Raw genomic sequence first — 22,876 nt, forward strand, 5'->3', positions numbered from 1 at the left:
CTGAAATCTAATATGTATTATAGATTCTAGTGGCAATTACAACTATTAAGATTTCTATAACTCTGTTAAATTTATAAAAGTTGTTAAATTCTGTTTCACTTTTATTTCCAGTAATTAACATAGTCTGGGAGTAAAATGGAGGGCATATGGAAGCTTCTACCATATGAAGGGAAGAACTGTCAGATAACCAGAAAGGACAAGGCTGTATTTTCTCTATAAAAATTAAATTGAGCTCAATGGTTGGCAAAAATATTTTTCAATTAATTTTTAAAATAGCTTTAAATATATGTAGGTAATTGAAAACAGAATGGACTCACTTTTAAGAAAGACTTTCATATTAATAAAGATATTTAAGTAAAAATAAGGCTTATATATTAGTGATGACATAGAAACAGAATGTTGAACAAGGTGATTACCACAATCTCTTACACACTAACACACAGCTAACTTCTTTTTATTTTATTTTTTTATTTTTATTTATTAATTCGTTTTTGTTACATGTTTCTCATTTTTCCTCCCTTGACACCCTCCTCCCCTTACCCCCTGCACCGTCACCAGCTTTGTTGTCTATGTTCATTGGTCATGCATACATGCATGTAACCATTTTGTGGTTTATCTTTCCCCCCTCCAACCTCCCCCTCCTCTGAGGCTTGTCAGTCTGTACCCCACCTCTATGTCTCTGGGTTTTGTTCAGCAATTTGTTTAGTTCACTATATTTCACAAATAAGTGAGATCATGTGATATTTGTCTTTCTCTGCTTGGCCTGTTTCACTTAGCATAATACTCTCCAGGTATTTCCATGCCATATCAAAGGATAAGAGATCTTTCTTTCTTACAGCTGCATAGTATTCCATTGTGTACATGTACCACAGCTTTTTTATCCACTTATCTACTGATGGACAATTGGGTTGTTTCCAGATCATAGCTATTTTAAATAGTGCTACTATGACATAGGGGTACATATATTCTTTCTGATTGGTGTTTCAGGCTTCTTAGGGTATATTTGTGAAATTGGGATCACTGGGTCAAATGGCAGTTCAATTTTTAACTTTTTGAGGTAACACCATAGTGTTTTCCAAACTGGCTGCATTCCCACCAGCGGTGTACTAGAGTCCCCTTTTCTCCACACCCTCGCCAACACTTGTTGTTTGATGATTTGAGGACGGTGGACATTCTGACAAGTGTGAGGTGTTACCTCATAGTTGTTTTAATTTGCAGCTCTGATGATTAGTGATGTTGAACATTTCTTCATATGTCTCTTGGCCATTTGTATGTCCTTTTTGGAGAGGTGTCTATTTAGGTCCTCTTCCCATCTTTTAATTGGGTTCTTTGTCTTCCTTTTGTTGAGTTGTATGAGCACTCTATATATTTTGGAAATTAACCCCTTATCTGATGCATCATTGGTGATTATGGTCTCCCATATAGTGAGATTTCATTTTGATGGTTGTTTCTTTTATTGTGCAGAAATTTTAAGTTTGATATAGTCCCATGTGTTCATTTTCTCCTTTGTTTCTGTTGCCTTAGGTGATGTATCAGTGAAAATTCTGTTGTGTATGAAGTCTGAGATTTTGTTGCCTACATTTTCTTCTAGAATTTTTATGATTTCATGAGTTACATTTAAATCTTTTATCCATTTTGAGTTTATTCTTGTGTATAGTGTAAGTTGGTGTTCTAGGTTTATTTTTTCGCAAGTAGCTGTCCAATTTTCCCAACACCATTTATTAAAGAGGCTCTCTTTACTCCACTGTATGCTCTTTCCACCTTTGTCAAATATTAATTGAGCATATTGTCTTGGGTCCATATCTGGGTTCTCTGTTTTGTTCCACTGGTCTATATGCCTGTTCTTGTGCCAGTACGAGGCTGTTTTGAATATAGTGGCTTTGTAGTATAAACTGAAATCTGGTAATGTGATCCCTCCTAGTTTGTTCTTCTTTTTCGAGATTGCTGTGGCTATTCAGGGTCTTTTTTTGGTTCCATATAAACTTTTGGAGTGTTTGTTCTAGTTCTGTGAAGTATGTCATTGGTATTTTGATGGGGATTGCATTGAATCTATAGATTGCTTTGGGTAGTATGGGCATTTTAATATTGTTAATTCTTCCAATCCATGAACAAGGTATATGCTTCCACTTTTTTATGTCTTCCTCTATTTCTTTTTTCAGTGACCTGTAGTTTTCTGTGAAGAGGTCCTTTACTTCTTTGGTTAAGTTTATTCCTTGGTATCTTAATTTTTTTGCTATGATTCAAATTTTCTCAAATTCTTGTGTATTTCCAAGAGTAGCATGAACTTGTATGGATTTTCCTAGGGTTCTGACTGGACCAGATAAAATACATGCCTAGAGCAGACACAAACATGCAGTCAAAAGGAAGACTCTAACAGGCTTTTTCTCCAGAAGGCACATCATCATTTCCTTGTGTTTAGGAACACCAGACAACACTTCAGCTCTGTGTTTGGGTGGCGTCTTGAATAGCGAAATTATACACACACACACAAAACCCAAAAACACAAAAATGCAGAACACATAACAATAAACAGCAAAAAGGCATTTGTTTACTGTACAAGAGCTGAAAGAAGAAGGCAGAGTGTTCACTTTGTTCAACCTTATTTTGGAATGTGCATATCACATAATACAAGTGTTTCACCCCTCTTTGTATGTCCTCAAATGGTAGGGAATGATCTGTGATTACTGACTTTTTAAAAATCTTCACCCAAGGATATATTTAGAGAGAGGAAAGGGGTGGGGGGGAGAGAGAGTGAGAGAGAGACATCAATGGGCTGCCTCCTGCAGGAGTCCTGATCCAGCACGAGCCTGCAACTCAGGCGTGAAAAATAGGGAACGCTTTGTGAAGTTGTGTGTCATCCTCGTGCAGGGGCCATACTAATTTAGTCTGTATCAGTCCAATTTTAGTGTATGTGCTGCCGAAGCAAGCTCTGTGATTATTGGTTTTGAGGTTATGAATAGGTTTTAGTGAGTAGGCAAGTTTAAAAATTTGAAAATCATGAATAATGTAGGTAGAGTATACCTTTTAAGTGTTATCCACAATAGGTATATGTGAAAGAAGGCATGTTTCAACATTGATAAGACTGGCTTGCTTCACAAGGATGTTGGCAAATGAAGTTATATAATGCAAATGGAATTTTGGATGTTAAAAAATTTGACCAGAGGCTACAGGAACCTAACCTAGTATTTGCCCTTAGAGAAATATGTGAATATTCACTGATTCAGTGTTTGCAGTGACTTTATAGAACATAAATACAGTGAATAGTGAAGATGACTACATAGTGACCAAGACAACAACCATGATAATATAGGAGTTTTTAGTAGAAATTTCTTTGTACTAAGCATAGGGCTAAGCATTTCACAAACATTATTTAGCAACAGATAACTGAGGAATTTTTATTATTAATATTTTATGGAGGGTAAAATTGTAATTCATAAAATTTAATGATCTAAACTAAACAGAGAACTGGGTTTTGAATACAAGGCTTTCTGCCTCTGAAGCCACTGATCTTTCTGCTACTCTACAGGACCCAACATGAATAATAAAGTTGATTAAGTATGTATAGTTGTCCAGCCTACTTGTAGAGTCAATAAAACCATCAGATTCTGACTGTCACAAGTTCTAAGCATAAATGTAGCAATTAGGGAAGAAATTTCTCATGTGGCAACTGCTACCAAAGGAATTAATCCAGTACATTCCTTCCTTTTTCTCCTTTTCTCCTTTATACTCATTCCCCTCCTCATTCCGTATAGTTTTATAAGATATGTCTATTGTCATGATATATTTTAGGACATGTCTTAAGATCTGTTGATTTGGATAATTCTAATTTACATAAATGATTATATTCATGAAAAATGCAATCTCATTTTAACCGTAATACTGATTTGGGAATTGCATAATTATGGGAATGGAAGTTTTCAGAACTAGAGTTAGATTTGCTCTACTATTTTTAACCCTTTTGCTATTTCTACTACTGATAAGAGCATGAAATTTATAGGTGTGGCATTTTCTGGTAAAACAAAGCGTATTTTTAAAAAACTTTTGAAAAATTAAATGGCATAGAAATGATTTTAGACACATGTTGCATAGAGGTAAATATGTGTATCACACTTCTTGAACATAAATGACCTTCTCTTGGGTCTCATATAGGTGGAAGGAAGAGGTAGCAAGATCTGACTTAAGAAGGTAGCTCATGGAAATGGAGGGAGATATGACCCTTCCCCCTTCAAAGAACGGTCCATTCTGTACATGCAGTCCAGGGCATGTATCAGTGAGTTCTCTGCCATTGATTTTTTTCCTTAGGAAATCCACCAGAATATTATGTAATTTTTACTTGTGATGAAAATAATATAATCATTATTCTACAGCCCAACATTAAAAAAATATTTGTAAAAACACCAAGTCTCATATTTGTTATTCTATAGTATAACACAGCACAGTCTTGTATGATTACACTATAAATGCATATGTGGGGGTGATATATACAAATGGATATTTTAATCATTCAATGGAAAAGTCAATGAATATATGGGAAGCAGTATGAGTGAATGAAGATACAACAGGGATTGTGAGCAAAGATCAACTGCCTTCTCCATATTATTGCCTGAGCTTGCGCTGCTTGCCAAGAAATACAGAACACGAATCTGTTTTTATAGTATCCTTGAATATCTCACAGATGAATTTCCAATCACTTTTCCATAGATATTCATTGTAGATGTAAGATGTTATAACTTAGCATAAGGTGTTACGTACATATCATAAAATATTATGGTTGCGAGTGACTAGAATAACTAGAATATACTTTGATTCCATTTGGAATAGTGCTGTTTTTCATTCATCTAAGGATATACTACAGTTCTTGATACTTAAAAGTACTTTCTATTTGCATTTAATTAAATAGCAATAACTTACAGGACCTCTTCCATAAAGAAAAATACTTTTTGAAATTTCCCGCTACTATTGTTGCAACATTTAGAGATATCACTTTAGAATCTTGATGTATTAGGAAGATGGTAAAATACAATTTTAAGAGGTATTATATAATTTTAAATTATATTTAATTATAAAAATACACGATAAGAATAATTATTAAAAAGTTCAAAGATGACTTTTTGTCATGAAAATTTTACTATCCAGATAAAAACAAAATCAATGTTTATTAAAAAAGATCTCCTTCTCTTCCTTCTGTGACCACATTGAGCATCACATTCCAGTAATATGGATATTTTGGAAAGTAGCCTATCTGGTCTTCTTTGCACTGGCATTCTATTATATTAAAAACAAAGCTGGTGTGGAAAATAACTTGGAATAGAGATACCACTTATTTAGTAAATAAAATATACTTTTTCATTTTGAGTAAGAGATAGAGAAATGGAAAACAATTATAACTGAGCTATTCAAAAGAATAAAATAATCGGGAAATTAATCTTTTAGTGTCTACTTTTCATACCAATAATACAGTGAACTAGACTTCTATTCAATGCTGGTGATGGGATGCAGCATGTAGCTTTGTATAAATTGTCACAAAAACAGAACAGCCAATATACAATAAATGAAAGAAATTTTGTCTGAAGGACTGCCCTAATACCTCCATTTGAGTTTATATTTGTTTGTAGTTTTCTTAGACTGTCAATGTTTTTATATACATACTCATTTTGTGTATAGCATTGGAATAGTAAAAAGGCTTCAAAAACAAAACAAAACAAAAAATCAAACTTTTGCCTCTGAAGATCATAATGTCATCTTAGAGCATTTTTGATCATGTCCAAACACTTTGGCAATATTATAAAGGTTGCAAAATCACCAGGTTTCCTTTAGGCATTTTAAAAACATATTATGGCTGTAAAAGTCCTTGATGGTTTTTGTATGGATCCTGAATTATATTTATAATCGTTAAGCATTATCACAATTTAAAAGTAGGCAGTATGTGTATCTCAAAATTGATATCCTTATAACAATTTTCTTAAATGTCAAGAAACAAAATAGAGAATTATGCACTATGGAAAATTTATATCTATTTTTTTCTACAAGATGAAGTTAACATTTAGGGAGCTATGAGATTTTATTATTCTAAACACAGAGCAGAAGGAGCATTCATGAAGAGTGCTGGAAATGCTAGATAAGCTTTCAGTGAATGGCAGTGCCAAAGCTAGCTGTACTTAGTTATCTCGTACGCTTCCTTATTATTGTGCCTTGTTGTTGCTAAAGGGGAAATCTATTAACCAAGAGGAAAATTCAGACCAAAGAATCGGTTACTTCCCTTTTTATATGCATCATGATAAGTCTACCCTTTTATGTTTAGCATGAGGAAACAGTTTGCAGTATAAATCACTTGAACATTTAACGATGCTTTACCTTAAATACAATTAGATATTGATGACTGGCAGTCACAAATATGGGAAATAAAGGACATATGCTAAAATCACTTCCCTCTTACCTAATATATAATTCACTGTGCCACTGCTGTGCTAGCCCCGAGTTAGTCCAGAGATTGGCTCACCAGCTGGGCTTTATTACATCAATTAGAAAGGTGACCTTTTATAGTAACCAGTGGACTTATTTTTTTTTTCCCAATGTGAAAATTATAAGTTGTATATGTAAAACATTTCAAATGAACAAAGAAGTCAAATAAATAACAGTTGGGGAGGTAAATCTACAAAGTTTTACAACATATTTCCATTTTGTCACATATAACTTGGATTGATTGCCTGGAAATAGACACAAAGTAACAGTTATGGCACATTCCAATGTCTCTTATTAAACAACAGGTGTTTTGACTTTCTGAAAAATATAAAATGAATTAATCATTTGACAAAAACATTATCAGACATAGGAAGCCATTTCATTCAAAAGTATGTGCCTATCTCTAACATTAGGTTTTTAAAAATTATTTTTTATTATATTCATTAATAAGATCACATAGAATTTTATGCTTTGAAGATGTAGATATTTGACCACCTTTTGTTATTCTCTAAAGAACTAATGCTTTTCAAATCCATGAGTCTAAAAATAATTAATAAAACAAGTATTTTTCACAGTATAGCATAATTTATTACAAGTGAGCTTTAGGATTAGTTCTACTCCTTAAAAAAATATGTAACCTTGATTAAATTACTTAATCTCCTTACCTCTAGTTTCATTATCTTGTAGTAGAGTTAATAATACCAATGTCTTAGAGCTGTTATTAAAATTATTATGAGATAATTTATGTAAAATACTTAGCTCTGACTGGCCCACAGTGAGTTGCTCAACAAATACTTGTTGAATGGACACATGGATTATCTCTCAGTCACACTGCATCATTAAATCACTTTTTATTATAAGAAAAAAGGAAAATGACCTCCCCCACTCCTTGGTCACCTTTATTAAGTTGACTATAACTCCTTACTGGCTAAAATAGTTTCAGCCAATCATCAATTTTATTAAATGCATTTACAATTCTAAGCTTTACTTATGTACCCACAATCTCCAAACTGCCCAGAAAAATTCAAAATTTAAGGCAGAAGACAATACTTGTAAGTGTGTACTACTAAAGTTACACACTTTTCATATTTCTCAAGATCCTCACCATAGAAGAATGGCTACTCAAGAATCCTTTACTAAACATATATTCATGAGCAAAAATCTGTGTCCTCTAGAGATAAGTTCCAGAAGGGGAAAATGGAAGGACTTCTATGAAGGCTGAGCTTAGGGTTCAAAGTCCTGTGTTTTCATTTCAATTCAATTATATCTTAGGTTCTGATTTTGGACAACTCAGGTTTTTCTGAGACTCATTTCCTTCATTGTTCAAGCACCTAGAATGATAAATGAAATGATATCCTCAATGTGCTTGATGAAGCAGATGCATAGGTACATCTACAGTGTCAGAGGCTATTATCTATTATTGCCAGGAGGGCATGCAACCATGACCCTTGTGATTTCCAGATCAGATGAATAGGAACTTGTAATAGGCTGCTATGGTCAGCTTCCTCTTCCCATTCTACTTTGCTTCTACATCATGGTCCCAGAAACTGTGCCCACATCACTTTGATATAATGGCATTTGTGAGGCTTTGAAGAGGGAGGCATCCTGAGTCAACCCGTCCATACCAGTTTATTATGACACTGTTTCCTATAATGAATCGTTTTGCCTGTTCATCTTCAGATGATGTCACAAGTGTTCCATGTTTTCCTCTTTGTATATTATTATTTTTACCAGTCTGTTAACCTAGAAGCTAAGCTGAAGGCTACATATCCTCAAAGAAAAATTAATATGAGTTCATTTATTACATCTCTGGAAGGACTTCTCTGGAATTGCCTTAGTGCCAATAATTCCTCTGCTACATCTATACTCATACATTTTTATTTCTGTGGTTGGCAAACAATAATATAGTTTGCTATATACCTGTCTGCCTGATTAGACTACAAGCTCTTTAATTGCAAGGACTATAACTTAAAAAATATTAATTTATGTTTATGTTCATAGCAATCAACACAATGATAAAATAAGTACTTATTGGATTGAAAAAAAGATAAAAAAGTAAAACGGATTTCTAAAATAAATTGTGTCATTTTTAGCAATACATATATGCTTATTAAAGAAAACTTAGAAAATACATAAATAAGTAAAAATAAACCTACTAATAATACCACTATCAAAAACACAATCATTGACAATAATGAAACATAATTTAGAATCATTATATTGATAAAAAGTAAAAAGACTGACAGTACTAACTATTGGCAAAGATGAAGTACACAGATTGTAGGAGTGGAAGTTTGATTAATTGTCTTTTAGCAATATCTAAACAACATATATGCTGTATGACCCTATAATTATTTACTAGGTATTTAACCTAGAAATCTCTAGAACAATGTATTTAGGATGGCACATGAAAGTCTGTTCATTGCAGTGTTGTCTGTAATGGAAGAAAATAAGAAACAATTCATATGTTCTATCAGAAAGAGAATGGATAATTGAGGGAATACCCTACAACGGAGAAATGAATGAATTGACTCTAGATGCATGAATATGGATACTTGAACACATTTGAGTTCAAAGAACGATTCCTTGTTTGTATCATTTATCAACATTCAAATCTGAACTCATACTATACCATGCTATATGTAGTTTATGCATTTATATATACAGTAAACTTTTAAAAAAATAGCCTTAAATAAAAAAATAAAACCCATTAAGTACTTTTAGGGAGTACTTTTAGTATGGAAATGAGGGAATATTGAGAGAAAGGAAGAAAACAAGGGAGAAGACAAAAATGATACTTCACATTTATCTATAGATTATAATGAAAACAAAAATAACATGTTGGTGTGTTTCTTCTGTATCCCCAAACATATCATTTAAACTTTAAAACAATAGTTATTTTTCCTTATTCAGGTTTTAGCACAAACATCTTACCTACATTACCGGCAATTTGAAAAGCTTTCCGATTGCAACTGCATTGTGTGACATCTAGAATGCATTGGAAACACTTATTGGACACCTACTTGATGCTAGACAGCTTTTTAAATTCTGTGCAAGAAAGAGAACCAGTATCTAATTTTGAGTAGTCTAAAAAAGAATAGGCATCAAGGCAATCAATGCATATTGACTACCAGCTAGAAAATTTCTCAGAGTCATTAGCAAACTGAATTCTCTGTATAATTTCTGTGCCATTCTTCACAGTAAATCTTTAAAAAACATACAGTATCTATGAAAGAAAAAGGTTAACAATAAACCATATATGTTAGGAAGTATACACATAATCATTTGTTGTTGTTGTTGTTGTTGTTGTTGTTGTAAATCCTCACTTCAGGATGTTTTTCCGTTGATTAATTTTTAGAGACAGTGGAAGGAAAGGAGGGAGAGAGAAACATCCATGTGAGAGAGACATACTGATTGGTTGCTTCCCACATGACCTGGACCGGGATGAGGGATCAAACTTGCAACTCAGGTACTGCCATTGACTGGGAATCAAACCTGCAATCTCCCCATCCACTGGTGATACTCTAACCACTGGAACAAACCAGCCAGGGCCACATAGTCATTTAACATTACTCTCTCAAAATGTTATTTTCTAAAATGGATCCAGAATGACCAGCAGTGCAATTCACATTCTCTAGCAAAATCTCTCCCTTTTTACTTGATTCTGCTATCCCAAAGCCTTTCTAGATATCAATGAAATAAATATATGTATATGAAATGATCTATTCAATATCTACTTACCCATAAAACAGTGAATCATTTTTGCAGGGTCTTGGATATTTACAGATGTTTCTGACATTGGCATGTATCCTAGAGTTCATTTTCTCATGGAAAATCATAGTCCATGTTGTGTTGCCTGTTTATAATCTCTGGAATTTTAAAAAGCTATAGAGTAGGATTGTAGATAGTCAAGTGGCATTTACAACAGAGGGCTAAAGCAGAAAGGAGAATAATGCAAATTTTATCACTTCATATGGTAGTCAAAGAATGTTGTATAAAGCAAGTTTGTATCATCTATGTTTGGAAAAAACATAATTTAATCACATTAAAAGACAGTTATTTAAAATTTGTAATTGAATATATTGTGCTTTCTCATCATAATACCTTCACAACTCAATGGAAAAACAAAATCTGGCATTCTGCATGGCGTGGTCAGTATGGTTGTTCAAATTTACACGTAGATAAAAATACATCAGAAGGTGGGTATATATAGATTCAGGGGTGCCGACTCTCATACCCTGTGCTAGTTTTTTAATTGAGAGAGAGAGAGAGAGAGAGAGAGAGAGAAAGAGAGAGAGAGAGAGAGAGAGAATACAAGTATGGAGGTGGGAGGTGGGGTTGGTGTATTAAAAATAAACAAACAAAACCCATGAGACACATGTTTCAAATGTCAACTTACATCAAAACCATTTTTGGACACGAACAATGAAAAACATCCTATAAAAAGATGGACACTGAAAATAATTATGAAGCTTTTCCGCCCCTGGCCTCCCCCTGCCCCCCGGGCGCGCTCAGGTTGCACCACGCGCGCTCGGGGCTCCTGCCGGAGCACCGCTGTCCGCCCTCCCCGCCGCCATCCATCATCTACCGGGACCTCCTCAACCAAGAGCAGATGTTCCCCGACGGCTACAAGGTCCCAGAGATCGCTGACGGGCTGTGTCTCTGGGGGTCGAGGTGAAGAAGGTCAGTCAGAGGATAACACTGATAACTCCTAATTGGTGGAAATGTCCCCGCTGAAGGCCCGAGGGTGAAGGTACCCAAACCACAGTAATCGCTGGTGTTGCTATTGTCCTGAACCACCCTTTGCAGGAAAAAACTTCAGAAAAGAAGCCCACAGGAAGTACATCAGGATTAGGTGGAATCAATCAAAGGGGAACCTGAAAGACAGAGAGCAGAAAGAGTAAAGCCTTTTATGACAGGGGCTGCAGAGCAAATCAAGCCGTCCTTGCTCATGGCAAAAACGGCCAGATCTGTACTGGTCAAAACATGAACCCAGATGGTGCGGTGGCTCTGCTGGACCACCGCAAGGATGCTGTGACCCCATGGATGATTTGCTTTAAGCGTAGTATAGACATGGAAAAAAATGTTAACAAGTTTGGCAAGCTGGATCTGTCATTGGTCATCATAACTGGCTGCAGCTTTTCACACACCAGGACTAAGACAAACGGGACTGATGTTGTCTTGAGCTCTTCATTTATTTTGACCTTGATTTATTTGGAGTGCAAGTCTTGTTTTTAAGAACAAGCATGTCATGTAAGTTTTCTGAAAACAAATGCATTTCAACTTAAAAAAATAAAAAAAAGAATGAATTATGAAGCAGTAGAAACAAAGTTAGTCAAACGCTGCGCTGCTGCCTCATCTGACAGGCAAGCCATTGGCAAAGACTCGAGGGGAACTTAGATGTAGTGGCAAGGGCCACCTGCTTCTTTTAAGAGATTAACTATTGTTAAGCCCTTGGCGCTCAGCAATGGAACCTTGTTTCCACAAGCAGGAGGCAGAGCGCTGCCTAGTCTTGGGAATTCAGAATCATTCCTTGCCAAGTCAGAATCATCCCTGCTTTCCATTGAGGCAGGACTGAGCATGCAGCCAAACAGCTGAGGTGTCTGTTGTCAGGAGGGATTTTTAGAGGTTGAACTGTCCTTCAGGCAACATATATTTTATCCATGCAATTGCAGTCAGAAAAATAAAATCCTTGTTTAACAGGCAAAGCACTAGATCTGGTGCTAGTTCCTTCAACACTTCTATATTTTCTTTCTTTTGTACAGAATATTGTTCAAGGTGTAGAGGACGCCCATCCCAAAATAATCCTGGAGATGATAATGAAGGAGGCAGAGAAGATTTTGGATACAGATAATCATTCTTATCTTTAGGAAAATGGCTGCTTGCAAATGTAAAATTCACAGTGTTGGGCGGAGAGGACTTAGTTGCTACTGTCCCTGTGAGGAGCTGTTACTTGATGTGGCACAAGAACCGTCAGAATCCTCATTTCTGCAGTGGTCCCGCCCTTGCAACTCAGACTTGAGTCCAGAAGTGACTTTCCATGCCAAAAGCTGCTTGATGACCTCTCGTCATCACAGCAGCTCCACAAGCTGACCTCTCATTGGAAGGAAAGCAGATAGAGAGTGCTTAGATCGGAGAAAGTGTCTTGGAGAACCACACAGTGATATTGGGGAAAGGTAAGTAGCACTCAGTGGAGTTTATTGGCATGAAGCAAAAGCTTCCATAGCTACCTCAACTAAGGAGGGCTTGTCCTCAAAAATTGTTTAAATGTGTGGATAGATTGCCTGCAGTTAATGTTAAGAATGCTAAGAGTTCTCCGCAGAAAGACAGTAACATGAAACTGCAGAAGAGGACCCAGAATAGATCAGAAGTATTTTCTCAGCTAGACTGGCTTAATGTTATGAAATAATTGAGAAGAAGCAATTGTAGGTTAATATCAGAACCCATGATATCGATTTCATAACTTCTTTACTGTAATGGATAGTTATCTTCATAAAAAAAGGTTTTAAAAACATACAACAAATCTTGAACTTCAAGGACAATTACAGGAACAGTCGTAGCCCCAACTGGCTCTTTCAAGCTGGATTTTTATGTTGTTCTGCCTAAGTGGGCTTTGAATTGGTATGTAACATATAGCTGTATGTTTCATTAGTAACAGGTAAGAAGCACCATTTGAATTATTTTGCATACAATTTAAGTAAAAAAAAAAAGACCTGGACAATGTTAAATAGTGATTATCTGTTGATAGATTATCTGTGCTAAATAGTGATAAAAGGTTTATCATCAACAATAAATACACACTCAAGGTTTGCTCTATTATCATCTTGCGTATCTGAGGGCCCACAATGCATCATCATTTGCTTATTGGAAATGTCAATGCCTTCATTTGTTCCCTTCCTCTTGAGTTCTCATGTTGCTGAAGGTACTATCCATCTTTTTTTATATAGAAACAGTATGAGAAGTGTGTGTATGTATGGGTGTGGGGAGTGTAGTTTTTGAAGTCAAGTAGGCTTCAAAATACAGTACTTAATGTTTCATGCAGATTATTAAAATATTAAAGATTTTGAGATCCTATAAAATTCATTAATGGAATACTGTCATTCTTTCCCAGGTGCCCATTCCGTTCCAGACACTTGGAGAGTGCCTTACATATTTTGCTTCCAGTCCTAACATCAGCCCTGCAGGGCATACATTATAATCCACATTTGTTGGAGGAAAACACACTGCTCATGCTCAGTTAAACTAAGATTTTGCTCAAGATAGCTCAGCCTGTAAAGAACATAAGTGTTTCCTCAAACTAAAAATTTCTGACTCTCTATGGAAATGTCTACCTCAGCACTGTCTAAAAGCAGTATGATACAAGCTACATAAGCGATTTAAAATGTACCAGTAACCACATTTTAAAAAGTAAAGGAAAATCAGAGAAATTAATTTTCATACAATGTACTTAATTCGATATATCCTAAAATGATCATTTCAACATCCCATCATTACAAAATATTTTTCACGAGATAGTTGACATTTCTTTGCCTCATTGAGACTGCACCCTGGTGTGCCTTCGGACCGTGTAGCACAACTCCATTTGGTCCAGCCCCATTTCAGTTGCTCAAGAGTCACCAATGGCTAGTGGCTACTCTACTGTCACTACAGGTCTGCATAGTTCAAAAATAAGGTTATGGTGCAACGTAAGATGTAGCTGATCCCTGGCTCTGCCACTTGCCACCTGAAGCATCCTAGGCAATAGCTTAGCATACATGAGCCTTTTCTCACAAGTGTAAAAATGGGATATTACTTCTTAACTCACAGACTTGGGAGGAATAAATTAGATCTCTCGTGAGAAAGATTTGGCAGATTACGCGACACATAGGTGACATCTAAAGAAAATAGGTCTATTCTCTCTCTCTCTCTTTCCCCCTCTTTTGCTCATAGACTGTGTTCTTATAAAATTGTCTTTTGAAGTCCAAAAGCTTAACCACCAAGCCTTCTCAAAAAAGGTTTAAGAAGCCATGTTTAGCTTCATGAATTATATATTTTAGTCTGAGTTTATACTGTCCACCTGTAATTAATTTATTGTCCACTTATTTTTATATAGTTCATTTTGAAGGTTCTAATGGATACACTGTTAGCCATCACTTGGAATTCCTATGTTTTCTCTCCGTGTTTTATTTAAAACACATATAAATGCATCATTTAGTTTTGCCTGTTTTTATACTTCATATAAATGGGAGCATACCATATGCATTCTTCATTAACTTTGCCAAACATAATTTTTATAAGATGAAAGAAGCTGTAGTTGGTTCACTTTCACTGTATTGAATAAGAAGCAGAAATTTTATAATTATTTATTTTTCTGTTGTAAAACTTTGCTGTTTTCAATTTTTGCATAACAAATAATGCTACTAGAAACATTTTTTGTTTATGTCTCCATTTATATCTGTAATCATATTTACATACACACACACACAAGTTTTCCTAGGCTATGTTTCTTGAATGGAATTGCTAGGATTTATGATAGGCACATTTGTAACTTTACAAGATAATACCAAACTTTGTTCCAACATGACTGCACTAATTTATGTTCCCATTTATATTCCCATCGAGCATTAATACTTAAGAGACGTTGGTATTGTCATAGGATCCACAGAGTAATTGAACAGAAAGTCCAGAAATCTACCCATGTGAACACAGGGAGTTGATTTATGAGAATGATCATCTTTCAGACAGATAAAAAGTGCAGGATAATTGGTTAGCCATGGGGAGAAAAGACCAAACTGAATCCCAAGACCTCCTTTAACCCCAAACCATTATCATTTCCAGGTGGATTTGAGACCTAAATGTGAAAAGCAAAAGTATAAAATTTTAGAAGGCCACATAGAAAGTCTATTATCTCAAGCCAAAAAACATTTCTTAATGAAGACCAAAAAAAAAAAAAAAGGAAGAAAGAATGGAAAAGTACAAAAGAAATAAACATGCATAGTCTACTCTGTGCTTTGTTCACCAGTGGACACAAAAAGGGGAATAAAACAGAAAAATCACAAAGTAGAAAATAATTCCTTTAAGAAAAAAAAAAAGCCTAAATATTACAAGTTAGCCAAATAACAATAAGCATACATGGATAAATTAGAAGGTAACTGAGCTAGTATTACCCAGAAGGAGTCATTAAACTTGTTTTGTAAATGGCCAGTTAGTAAATGTCTTAGCACATTTTTTTGGCCACATATAATCCGTCACATATTCTTTTTCATTTTATAATTTATATGTAGATGTATATATTTTTAAACAAACCTTTAAATATATAAAGTACCATTCTGATCTCACAGGGAGTACAAAACCAGAGCAGAGGCCAGATTTGCCCCATGGGCTGTGGTTTGCTGCCCGATGTAACACTTCCGTGGCACACGGAACTGCTGTGTTACGGCAGGAGTACACGTAAGAATACTAAAACCTGAAAATGTATTGAATTCGTGTGGACACATAAGTATAACTTAGAACTACAAGTGTCTCCAAATCTCTCATCCAGCAACCATACTTTACCAAAGAGGAATTTGAGGCTCAGAACGACCCAGAACTAGTGACCGAAGGGAGGGGTAGAATTTCCAACTCTGCTCAGTGCTGCCGCCTTAAGACAGCTTCAAGAATCTGCATTAGGTGTAACATCTTGGGGCTGACATGACCTCAAAACTAAAACAGTAAGTCATGTTGTGGTAAGACAGGACATGGCTTGTTTGCTAGTTTCTTGAAATAGAGAAGAGAACAGGTCATCAAAACTATAATAACATTCTTTTTTATTAAACCTATTTTTCAAAAAAGCTCACAAAATGAGCAATTTTATCAATAGCTTGTTCCAAAATGGACCACTTTAAAAGATGACAGGAACCCATCTGGTAGCTGATTTATCCCAAAAAGTTTCACTGGGAGCAAAGAGCCCCATCAGCACCTTTTTTCTAAATTAAAGACGAAGCTATGGTGAGGAACACTGCCGACTTCCACATGTTCTTTTTCTCCTTATAGAAAATCCTCCTGGGAGCTCTCTCCCAAGCTCCTAACCTCAAAGCAGACTGTCCTGAAACTTTTAGTTCAAGCAAAATTCAGTATTATAGAACTTTTATTTATTCTCAATAGATATGGGAAAGGTTAGTAGGTATTATTGACCTGAAGTATAATAATGTCCCTCAAGGCTAACCTTTAAATCTTTATGTGTTCAGTAATTCAAGCTATTCAGAGCATCTTTCTCTGTCTTTAGGAATATTATAACATTCCATAAAGCTGTAATAAAAAGAATAGTGGAAAAGGGCAAAAGGAAATTACCTCTTCTTACATGATGGCTCTGTAGGGTGTTCACATACTAAGTTTACTCAGATGAGCTGCTTTTGCAGTCTGCAGAGAGTCTCCTAAAAGAAATATTGGAGAATGATATTAACCTGAAATATTGAATTTCTTTATTAAGCCAGGGAATCAAATTACCCCTTTATTAAAAATATAAATTAACATCTTAGCTTGACTAAGATAAAGGACTCCTACTGTCACTATTGTTTATGAAAACATAAGGATAATTCTAAAATGGCAGCCTACTAGTGTGTTGTTTTCACTAGATTTTTTATATGGCCAATAATTATATTCTTTGAGTTACTTATATAATAAGTTATAGTTATTAAATGATGCTATCTTGCTAATTCTAAGTCCTTTTGGTGACTGAGATGCATTACATTTTGGCCTTGTGAATTAAGTTTTAAGTCATGATTACTTCAATACTTTCTAACTTGAACATGACTTCTAAATTAGAAAAATATGTTTGCTTATGTTCACAGAAGCTCCTACATAAGCAAAGGAACATTTCTGCAAGCAAAATATATTAGAAAACTGTACTGACAATACCAAGGATGACAAAACTACGTTAATAATGATAAGGATTACATTTATTTAAGTCTTCAGATTATCAGGTACTTTCCTTAGGTCAGTTAGCAGCATTCTCATTAGTGTGGTAGCTAATGAATACTTAGGATTAGACTTCTTGTTGTTGTATACCTAGTAGTAATTATAATTCCGGTATTGGTGTCTTCATAGATAACATCAGGATTGAGCTGGCGCCATGACTCACTTCATGCAAAACTTAGTTACAGAATGAATGGGAGCATAACATAGATAGGAACAAGTGTATATACAACAAGTGTTTCGAAAGAGAATAAGACTTAGAACACTAGGAAAGAAGGAATCTTCCAATATTTGATAAAGAATATCTCTGTTTAGAAATATTAGGTACACATAAAACTCATGGAGGAACATTAGAAGCCTTCTTATTAAATTGAGAAAAAAGATGAGAATTCTCTCTGATGCTACTTCTAATCAGTGTTGTTCTGGAAGTCTTAGGCAGCAAACTACAGCAAAATAAAGGCGTAGAGCTATCTGAATTAAAAAGAAAAAGGCAAAATTGTCTTTTCTGGCAGATGACATGAGAGTCTATAAATGATCCAAAACTACTGTCGCAATAAAAACTCTAGGATACCCAGGAATGAACCTGGCAGTGAATGTGCAAACCCCTCATGAAGAAATTGACAAAGCTCTCTTTCAGGACATTAAGGAAGATCTAAGTAAAACATGAGATCAATAAGGTTCATGGATAAAAAGACTCAATATTATAAAGATATAAAGTTTTTACATTAATTTATAAGTTTAAGAAGTTCCCTATCAACATTGGAACCAAATTTCCTATGTAAGAATAAATGGGCTGCTAATAAAGAAGGAAGAATAAAGCCAGAGGATTCACCCTACCAGATATTAAGACACATTAAAAGTAAATCTAATTAAGATGATATGGTATTGATGCAGAGATACATATAGATAAAACAAACATATTAGAGAGATCAGAAAATGACATATCCACATCAATAGAAACTTTAAGTATAAGAGACATACTTAAATATTGGTGGAAAAAAATTGAACACTTGATAAATCCTGCTGGATCGGTATCCTTCACAAAAGGGGCATTACAGATCCATATGTGAAAATCCAAATGTTAAAAACTTAACACATTTAAGAAAATGCAAAATAGTCACAAGGGAATTTCAAACAAAGAAGTCTGAACAGACAATACTATATTTTACATATAATATTTGCTGATTCATTCTAATAATGAGAAAAACACAAGTTAAAACAGTAATTAGCCCTGGCTGGTTTAGCTCAATGGTTAGAGCATTGGGCTGATGACCAAAGGGTCTCAGGTTTGATTCCCGGTCAAGGGCATGTACCTGGGTTGCAGTCTCCATCAGGGTCATACAGGAGGCAACCAATGGATGTCTCTCTCTCACATCCATGTTTCTCTCGCTCGCTCTACCCCTTCTCCACTCTATCTAAAAATCAATGAAAACATATCCTTGGGTGAGGATTAACAACAACAATAACAAACAGTAATTATATACCATTTACAATCGTCAGGAAATTTTGCTGAGTAATGCCCCATGCTACCCTTGTAGTGTAAATTCTTACATCTACTCAGGGCACTGGTGTCTGTTAGATTTCAAGGTGTATAAAGTCGGCCCTTGTTTTCTGCAGTTTCTGCACCCATAGATTCAACCAACCGAGGATCAAAACTATTTGAAAAAAATGTGATGTAGTTGCTGACATTTACTATATAGTTAGGCCTATGATAGTCGTGTTTGTACTGCACATGTACAGGCTTTTTTTCTTGTCATTATTTTCTAAACAATACAACAATTATTTAATAGTATTCACATTTTATTATGTATTCTAAGTAATCTAGAGATCATTTAAAGTATGCAGGAGAATGTGCTTAGTTTATAGGCAAATACTATGCCATGTTCACATAAGGGAGTTGAGGATCTGTGGATTTTGGTGTCCTCAGGGGTTCTGGAACCAATTCTCTGCCAATGTCAAGGGAAGAAGGTATATTCTTCATCTCAGAGATTCCGTTTCCAGGTATATAACTTCTCTAGCACATATGTGCAAGGAGAAATGTAAAATAATAAAATAATTTGTACTGTATCATTAGTTATAATGTTGAAAAAAACAGGAATGTACAAAATCTTATGTCTGATATATTGGCAACAAATTAAAATGTATTTTCATGAGTACCTACATGTTTCATGTACTGCTTTGGACCAAAACATCATTCTGTAAGCACCCAAGAAATACTTCTTGCTTACTTTTAAAATAATAATATACAAGAAGCAAAGGATTGTTCCCATAGAATTTAGGAGAATAGTTTTCATGGGGAGGGAAGAAGTAGTATGAATTAGGGAGGCCTATCCAGGGGTTTGAATTATACCAGGAACATTTTATAACTTAAAAAAAAAAAATCTAAACCAAATTTGACAAAATTTTACAATGTGATGAAACCCATGGTTCTGTTCAAATGTATTTATTTTTTTTTGTGCTCAATAACTTTTCTGAAAACTTAAAATCTTTAAGAATAAAAACAATGTAAATGTCTGCTTTCAGAGATAGAAAATATTATATTTAAATTATCTAAGTATTTTAACTGTGCACTCCCTACTTTTAATTCCCTTTCCTTCTTGGTGGAAATTCAGTGGTCTCATTAATTTTATCTTATATTCCTGTTATATTCAGGGTCATGATCGATTTGAAACTTAAGGAATATTTGAAGATATTATGAACTATCTACTCCCAATTTTATATCATATTTGAGGATATAGAAAGGATAACTAAAAATAGTATTTAGACAGATTTTTTTTTTTTTCTGTATCCAAATCCTCTTCCTAGATTTAAGTGAAAAATTTTAAATGTTCTTACTTATCTTGACTTCATGATTTTTTAATTATCTCCTAGAGGAAGAGAGACTATATGACAATCCACAATACAGAAACAGTAATTGATTGAAAAACTGAAATGATAATGCAGCCATCAATGGTGTCAGAGCCAGACAGATTCTCCTTGGGGCATCTCAATTGTGAGTTAAATTGTATTTTGCATAGTGTTTTTCAGGGCATGAAGGTATACATTTTAACATAGAGGCTGGACAGGAAGTGCATGTACGGAAAAAAGGTAGTGTCTTAGGAAAATGGATAATGTCTTAGAAAAACGTCGTTGGAGAACGTCTTAAGAAATCAACCTAGAGTGGAAGTTCAGCCCATGAGTACCTTAAGTGAAATCCTATTAGTCAAAAAGACACACACTCATTCCAGTATTTCACTAAAGCAATGTAATTTATGAAATTTAAGGAACAAACACATATGCAGAATGAGAGATAAAAATATGCACAATCAATCTTTGCATTACGGAACTTAACCATGTTTGCATTTGGCAAAGCATTTTAAAGAGTGAGTAGCTGGTACCTTGCAAAGCAATAAGAAAGACATTACATCCTTGGAGCCTGGTTTACCTGACTCTCCTGATTGCTCCTAAGGTCTCGTATTCCTTTATTATAAAGTACTAGATCTTTTATTATTTAAATCATCTCATCTAACCCCTCTCTTCACTTGCATGTCAAATGTAAACACATAAGGTGTTTTTTCCTACCATTTAGCCCATTAGCAGCTATAGCAAGACATTGAGAAAACTGTAGTGCAAATTTAGTGTATGCCAAGGCAAGTCAGAAAAATCCTTCCTATCCGACTAACATAAAATCCTCAGCCCTTCTAGAGGAAACATTTTCCTACACTGTGTGCTACATTACTGCCCACCACACAACCATATAATTTTTCCTTCATGCCTGTTCATTTCTTTTTTAATTATTTTAAATAAAAATAAAACGTTGAGATTCCCCATCTATGTCAGTGTGCCAAGTATTTAAAATTAGATCAATAATTAATTTATCAATTTATTTATTCAATACATACATTTTGTGTGTTCACTCTTGTACAGGGCACGAGAGATAAAATTGTTTGTGAAACAAACATGTTCTGAAATAACATGAAACTTGTCCTATGGTGTCACTACCAATTAAACTCTATTCTCGATTTATTTATTATTATTTTTTTATTGCACTATGATTTCATTGAAGAAAGATATATCATTTTACATCTACCTTTATTTTATGTTTTCTTCTTATTCTAATTAATTTGCTTTGTTACAGATGTTTCTCCTCCCCCCCAATGACACCCTCCTCCTATTCCTGCCCCTCCCCCCAGCATTGTTGTCTATGTCCATTGGTTATGCATACATGCATAAGTTCTTTGGTTTATCTCTTCCCTCCCCCTGCCCTGCTCCTCTGAGGTTTGTCAGTCTGAACCCTACTTCTATGTCTCTGGGTCTATTTTGTTCAACAGCTGATTTTGTTCATTATATTCCACAAATAAGTGAGATCATGTGATACTTGTCTTTCCCTGACTGGCTTATTTTGCTTAGCATAATACTCTCCAGTTCCCTCCATGTCGTCTCAAAGTTAGATAGAGTTAGAAGATCTATTCTCTCTTGAAAACTATATAGTCAGCCCTGGCCAGTTTGGCTCAGCGGTAGAGCATCAGCCCTGTGGACCAATGAGTCGTGGTTCAATTTTGGCCAAGGACACATACCTTGATTGTGATTTGTCTCTGGCCCTGGTTGATGTCATGTGGGAGGCAACCAGCTGATGTGTCCCTCTCACATCAATGTTTCTTTTTCTCTCCCCATCTCTCTCTTTCTGCCCCTCTCTCTCCCTCCCACTCTATCTGAAAATAAATAGAAAAATATCCTCAGGTGAGGACTAAAAAAATAAAAGTGTATAGTCTAATGGCATTTCACCTTCAGACAAGATAGTCTGTAGTGTAACCTGAATCTTCCTGAAGTTGTACAGAGCAAATTTTCAGAAATTAAAGAGTTGTATTATAAATATCTTAGGGGCATATTATTTCTAATTTATCAACCTTTCTTTGATAACAAATTTTCATATGTATTTGTTTCATATGGGGCTCCCACCAAAATCATGGAGTTCCATCTCCAGGGGAAATAAGGGAACCCTGGGGTTATCATGTTACCAAGACTAACATAGTACATCTCTTGAGTTATGTTAATTTGATCTTTTTCAATTATAATCAACTTGTCCCTTGGCCCCCAAAACACTTTTAGTTATATGCATTTGACTTCTGCCAAAGTTGTAAATTTTTTTGTAAATCAACAGAAAATACTGAGTTGTCAGGTAGGTAATATAGGAGATAAATCCACTTAATTTGGTGTACCTTGAGAATTATTTTATTATAAGCAAGAAAATCTGACTCTGACTGCCTAGCCAAAAAAGTATATTGCAGGAAGAGAGCATATTAAAAAAATATAATTGAAGAACATTTTGGACATGTCAAATAATACCAAAACTTAGAGGTTTAAAACAACAATGATTTTGTTTGTTCAAAATGCAATGGCCCAGTAATTTGAGCTGTGCTCAAATTATTTAAATTTCTTACTAATTATATGCCAAAAATCATATGAATGGTATATCAGCCACAGATATTTAATAATCTATCAG

At 34.8% G+C, this 22,876-nt stretch overlaps 1 non-coding gene and 1 pseudogene across 1 annotated transcript; one reads left to right on the forward strand and one right to left on the reverse strand.

Annotated features, from left to right (window-relative positions):
- Positions 1 to 2,823: 2,823 nt before the first annotated feature.
- On the reverse strand, positions 2,824 to 2,930 carry LOC118619411. The gene has a single exon (XR_004957191.1). It is a non-coding gene; the product is annotated as a U6 spliceosomal RNA (small nuclear RNA).
- A 7,979-nt stretch (positions 2,931 to 10,909) lies between these two features.
- LOC118619255 lies at positions 10,910 to 11,700 on the forward strand (annotated as a pseudogene).
- Positions 11,701 to 22,876: the final 11,176 nt, after the last annotated feature.

The sequence above is a fragment of the Molossus molossus genome, unplaced genomic scaffold (assembly GCF_014108415.1).
Source record: "Molossus molossus isolate mMolMol1 unplaced genomic scaffold, mMolMol1.p scaffold_m16_p_6, whole genome shotgun sequence".
NCBI lineage: Eukaryota > Metazoa > Chordata > Mammalia > Chiroptera > Molossidae > Molossus > Molossus molossus.